Source organism: Polypterus senegalus, chromosome 3 (genome assembly GCF_016835505.1).
Source record: "Polypterus senegalus isolate Bchr_013 chromosome 3, ASM1683550v1, whole genome shotgun sequence".
NCBI lineage: Eukaryota > Metazoa > Chordata > Cladistia > Polypteriformes > Polypteridae > Polypterus > Polypterus senegalus.
In genome coordinates, this window is record NC_053156.1 from 29,790,510 (window position 1) to 29,797,454 (window position 6,945).

The following is a 6,945-nucleotide window of genomic DNA, read 5'->3' on the forward strand; positions in this document are numbered from 1 at the left end:
AAAAACATACTATTTGTTTATTTAAATCATGGTATAATCAACAAAAGGAAGCTGATCGAGTGACATAGTGTGTTGGAGAAACTTGAAAGCTCAAGTTCACGAAGTCGCACAGTGCCGGAAATAAAAAAGAAGTTGTCACATATCAAAGTCGCGTGAAAAGGCGAGCCATAGCCCACCGTCTGAGTATCATATGAAAGCTTATTAGGGTACAGAGAAAAAAAAAGCACAAAGTGGGGAAAAAGCACGAAATGTCAACTTCAGTCTCGAAATTTCCACTTTAATCATGTAGTTTATTTTGTCATTAAAGTAGAACATCATAAACTTCATCTTAAAATCGTTTAATTAACCAGTTTCTCAAATCACATCGTAATTAAAGTAGCACGTTAAATGCTTTGTTTTGCATGTGATCTTCTATGTGCTCTATGTGTGTAAATCACTACTTGCTTCTTAAACCGGTTCTCTTTCTCCGACAGGACACAGAATCCATTACATTCATAATATTACAGCTCTCTGAATAATTAAAATACTGAAATGTATACGTGATATCATTTTTATGATGACAGGAGTTAAAGCATGTTATTAAACATGGGAACACGGTGGTGCAGTGATTGTGCGCGACCTTCGATGAAATTATTGCAGCAGTACTGTCACTTTCAAACATACTAACTTCCAGTTCCTGTCCTTACTTTTCTTTCTCCAAATACCCAATCGCCACACAATAAGGAATAGACATTAAGCCATCTGTAAGCTTACAAGGACGATTCTTCAAAACTTTTAAGGAACATTGAAATATCTTCGTAGTATAGGTTTAATTATTCTATCCTTCTATCCTTCCAGTGTCGTGCTAACCCAGCAAGAATACAGCACGAGGTAGGATCAATCCATGAAGTAGCTAGCGCTGCGGCACCGTGTCCTCACATTTTAATTATTAACAATACAGATTATTTAAATGAAGTTAAAGTTTTATCTGTATAATATAATCAACATATTTTGCTGCATTTCATCTTAAAAATGATATAGTCATCATATGTAAATACGCGCTTTATAAAGTGGCGCAGGTTGTGCAATATTATAACTGTAGTGCAAGTTTACAGTGAGGTGATTGTACTTATAAGTACAAACAGTTCTACAAGGAGCACTTGATGGACTGATTGACTGTGTTTAAAGTTCTTTGGATGAAACTGTTTCTGAACTGCGAGGTCTGTACGGGAAAGTCTCTGAAGTGTTTTGCCGTGGCTGAGGCTGTGTGTGCTTGATGCTGTATACCTACTGTATAATTCTCTTTCTGATCAGCTGCTACTGTGATTCACACTCAGATACAGTGATATAAATACTCCGAGTGGTGCAGTGAGAGTAATATGGAAAAAGATGATCCGATATGGTAACCCTTAACCGGAGCAGCTGAGAGAAGAAAAAGAAGGTGCAGTGACAGTAACAATGCTAAAGCAGCTATGGTATTTGGAATACTATGGCTATTCCCTGGACCATTATTTTGTTACAGGTTAATTACAATCAGATGCATTAGACTAATAAACAATATGCGGTTAATTTCAGTGTATTTATAAAGCCACGTCAGGAATGTGGATCTAAGAAAGAAAGGGTAACCACACAGGAACAGTAGCACTGCTTTGATGCTGGGTGCCACCAGTCTGCAAAACTGAGTGCAAAACTTGCAAACGGCAAGGTATGAGCTACCGTGAAATGTGTGTGGCTTTACACCAAGTTTAGGTTTTATACATCGCAGTTTGAGCGTGGAAACGTTCTTACGCAGCATTTCTGTGTGTTCGCACCGCTTATACCCGAGGCCCCAGATGTCCACATGACCATCATCATCCAGTTCTTTCATGTGAAGCCTGAAAACAATAAGGACTGATTTAGATCATTTATGTTAGATTGAATGCCCAGTAGGAGCTGGGTGGTCTTGTGGCCTTAGAACCCCGGCAGATTGTTTTTTTTTTTTTTTATCCAGCCCATCTTTTGTTTTTTTCTGTCCTCCTGGCCATTGGATCTTACTTTATTCTTGTGTTATTTAGTATTGCCTAATCTTGTTTTTTTGTTTTTATAAACATTTCTTTATTCATCTTGTAAAGTACTTTGAGCTACACCATTTGAATGAAAATATGCTATATTAAAAATGTTGTATGCATGTTTGCTTACATTTAGATTTGCTTTTTATGTTCTGCTCACATAGAACTGTGGAAATCCACTATGGTTCTATTTGGACTCACACACTCTAAATCACAAGGCTGTAAGTAGCTGTAAATCAAGACATTACCATGCATCAGGTATTCATTATGTTGAAGTACATAGCATGTTTACACAGGGCTGTCTGGAGTGGGGTGCACCAACTAAATTTTACAACAAAATTTTGATATAAGGTCAACGATGTGGATTTCCAATATTGGACAGAGCAGGAATACACAATGTCTGCAGGGGTGGGACACCAACAAAAATTTGGAATAAAATATAGCTTACAGTCTTCACTTGTACAAATGAAGGATTTTCGTAAAATTTGTCAGATAGGCTGAACGATGTGAATTTGCATAGCAGACAAACACACACACTAAACTTTATATACAGGTGTTACATATAGCCAGAACTGGAAAGGACTAAAATGCAACAGCAGATGAAAATTTGCATTAGTTTAATGTCTTCCAGCTGTACTACTGGATATAGTATATATGCATTTTGGTTAAAAATAAAAAAATATGAAAACCACTTAGTTAAAAATAAAGAAATACATACAACCAATTAATTCATTTCAAGTAGAATTCATTCCATTACCTGCATTTGGCTGGCGCCCTGCCCGGGGTTTGTTTCCTGCCTTGCGCCCTATGTTGGCTGAGATTGGCTCCAGCAGACCCCCGTGACCCTGTAGTTAGGATATAGTGGGTTGGATAATGGATGGATCATTCCATTACTTTTACAAGTACACATTTATATACTGTTCAAAAGAATTAAAGAAACACTTTTTAATCAGAGTATAGCATAAAGTCAATGAAACTTCTGGGATATTAATCTGGTCAGTTAAGTAGCAGAGGGGGTTGTTAATCAGTTTCAGCTGCTGTGGTGTTAATGAAATTAACAACAGATGCACTAGAGGGGCAACAATGAGATGACCCCCAAAACAGGAATGGTTTAACAGGTGGAGGCCACTGACATTTTTCCCTACTCATCTTTTCTGACTGTTTCTTCACTAGTTTTGCATTTGGCTACAGTCAGTGTCACTACTGGTACCATGAGGCGATACCTGGACCCTACAGAGGTTGCACAGGTAGTCCAACTTCTCCAGGATGGCACATCAATACGTGTCATTGCCAGAAGGTTTGCTGTGTCTCCCTGCACAGTCTCAAGGGCATGGAGGAGATTCTAGGAGACAAGCAGTTACTCTAGGAGAGCTGGAGAGGGCCATAGAAGGTCCATAACCCATCAGCAGGACCAGTATCTGCTCCTTTGGGCAAGGAGGAACAGGATGAGCACTGCCAGAGCCCTACAAAATGACCTCCAGCAGACCACTGGTGTGAATGTCTCTGAACAAACAACCAGAAAGACTTCATGAGGGTGACCCAAGGGCCCCATGTCCTCTAATGGGCCCTGAGCTCACTGCCCAGCAGCATGCAGCTCGATTGGCATTCGCCATAAAATACCAGAATTGGCAGATGCACCACTGGTGCCCTGTGCTTTTACAGATGAGAGCAGGTTCACCTGAGCACGTGACAGAAATGAAAGGGTCTGAGAAGCCATGGAGAACATTATGCTGCCTGTAACATCATTCAGCATGAGCAGTTTAGTGGTGGGTTAAGGATTGTCTGGGGAGGCATATCCATGGATAGTCACACAGACCGCTACAGGCTTGACAAAGGCACCTTGGCTGCCATTAGGTATCAGGATGAAATCCTTGGACCCATTGTCAGACCCTATGCTGGTACAGTGGCTCCTGGTGCACGACAATTCCTGGCCTCATGTGGTGAGAGTATGCAGGCAGTTCCTGGAGGATGAAGGAATTGATACCATTGACAGGCCACCACACTTTCCTGACCTAAATCCAATAGAACACCTCTGGGACATTATGTTTTGGTCCATCCAATGCCACCAGGTTGCACCTCAGACTGTCCAGGAGCTCAGTGATGCCCTGGTCCAGATCTGGGAGGAGATCCCCACAACACCATCTGTCATCTCATTAGAAGCATGCACCGATGTTGTCAGGCATGTATACAAGAACACAGGGGCCATACAAAGTGCTGCGTACAATTTTGAGTTGCTGCAATTAAATTTTGGCAAAATGGACTAGCCTGCCACATAATTTTTTCACTCTGATTTTTGGGGCGTCTTTGAATTCAGGGCTCTGTAGGTTGATCATTTTCATTTCCATCAAACGATGTGGCATCCTTTCGTTCCTAACACATTACCCAGTCTATATCAGTATAGATATCCAGGAGGATTTCTTTTTCCCATTGAGATCTGATGTGTTTTCAAAGTGTTCCTTTAATTTTTTTGAGCAGTTTTATATGCATTATAATATGCATTTATTTTCATAATTAAATTTCCTTTTCTCTGTGCAGGTGTTTCCACATTTTCATTTTTATATTACAGATGCTGTGTGTCATTCACTGTGCTTCTAGCTGCACATAAATAAAATCCTGTGTCTGAAGTTTGAACATTTTCAATTCTTAGAGTGATACTTGCTATAACATCTCTTGTAATATTAAATCTGTTTTTTATTTTGTCTCCATAAACAGGGGAGCTCATAAATGATGAGTGTACAACGAGCTGAAGTTCACTTGTGCCTTGCTGTCGATACCAGTACATATTAGCTCCATCACTACTCTGGTGACAATTTATCTCCAGAGACTCCTGCTGATTCTTTATTATGTTGGTAGGAGCCTGGTCAACCGTAACTGTAGACTGACTTATGGAATCTGAAAATTTAAAAGAAGATAATATTAGATTATACAACATATATATTGTTGACAGTAGTTAATACAGATATATTCAGTATATTTAGACATAAAAGTATAATTGCAGTTTCACTTACAATATACAAGAAAGTTAAAGAAACACAATGTTAAGGAGTTCTTCATTTTGGTTTATGTTATTCTCTAATGTAGAAAAGAACTGGCCACTTCTAAAACATATGAATCAGCTACAGTTATAGGTTAATGATGTCACAGCTTCCTGTTTAGGTATTTGAGACTGTTGAGGAGGACATGAGGTTAGGAGCACACACTGATACAGTGCATTGCCGCACCCACCACAGACCAACTCAGGATTCAGATTAGGACCCGAGTGCAGCCATGTACCTCCGCACCACACTAGTTCAAATGGAGTGGAACAGTATGAGTTTTTTTATGATGGCTGAAGTGCCAATTCTGCCACCAACCCCCAAGTTTTTCCCTGTAGGTTGGAGGGCCTACATTGCAGGGATGGATGCAGATTAGCATTATGTTGCAATGACACAAAGAATATGTAAATCAGGTTTGTTAAACAAGCGTTACTAAATTACAAAAAAACAAACAAAACAAAAAAAAGTCCATACTATGAACTGATAGATAGATAGATAGATAGATAGATAGATAGATAGATAGATAGATAGATAGCACTATATAGATAAATACATAGATCTGCCTTAGAAACCTGGCAGCTTACTTTATTCTTGTGTTATTTAGTATTGCCTAATCTTGTTTTTTTGTTTTTATAAACATTTCTTTATTCATCTTGTAAAGTACTTTGACCTACACCATTTAAATGAAAATATGCTATATTAAAAAATGTTGTATGCTGTGAATGATAGGGGGCGCTCTCGCTCCTTTGAACCCCTGTCCACGACTCCAGACACCAGGTAAAAGTCCTCAAGTTGACTTTATTTTGTCGCCACAGTGTACAAAGCACACTCTCCACCACAATACTCATATAAATCACAATAATGATCAATAAACCAATCCTCCAGCTCCCAGACACGTTGCCACCCTTCCACCCAGCTCAGCTCATTGTCTGGGAGTTCCCATAGTCCTTTTATACTCCCTGACCCGGAGGTGTTTCTGCCCAACAGTCCACAAGTCCTTATTCCTTCCGGGTCAGGGTAAATAGTCCTTTTCTTCAACCCGGAAGTCCGTCGCTCTTCCTATGGCGAACCTCCGGGTCACAGGGCACGAAGAAGCCCTCGGTTCTCCCTGCAGCTCCCTCCTGTGGCCCCACGGCATCCAGCAGGGCTTTGCATAAAAACTCCATTGTCCATGATGCCCTGCTGGTCTTCTGGGGACCTCCATGCTGCAAGGAGGGCTCCACCTGGCGGCTTGGGGGTATTGGCCGGGATAAATGGCCGGCCATCCTTCACAATGCATGTTTGCTTACATTTAGATTTGCTTTTTAAGTTCTGCTCACATAGAACTGTGGAAATCCACTATGGTTCTATTTGGACTCACACACTCTAAATCACTGTAAGTAGCTGTAAATCAAGACATTACCATGCATCAGGTATTCATTATGTTGAAGTACATAGCATGTTTACACAGGGCTGTCTGGAGTGGGGTGCACCAACTAAATTTTACAACAAAATTTTGATATAAGGTCAACGATGTGGATTTCCAATATTGGACAGAGCAGGAATACACAATGTCTGCAGGGGTGGGACACCAACAAAAATTTGGAATAAAATATAGCTTACAGTCTTTACAGTAAATTTACAGTAAATTACAAAAAAAAAAAAAAAAAAAGTCCATGCTATAAACTGATAGATAGATAGATAGATAGATAGATAGATAGATAGATAGATAGATAGATAGATAGATAGATAGATAGATGATCATCAGTCCAATAATAAGTAAAAGGTATGAAGTCTTGAAAGAGATGAAGACAAGACTAGAAAGAAATCTCACGAAACCTAACATGCTTTTAAAAGCGAATTCTCAGTTTTGATTCCCTTTACCTTATTTGTATTTCATGTCT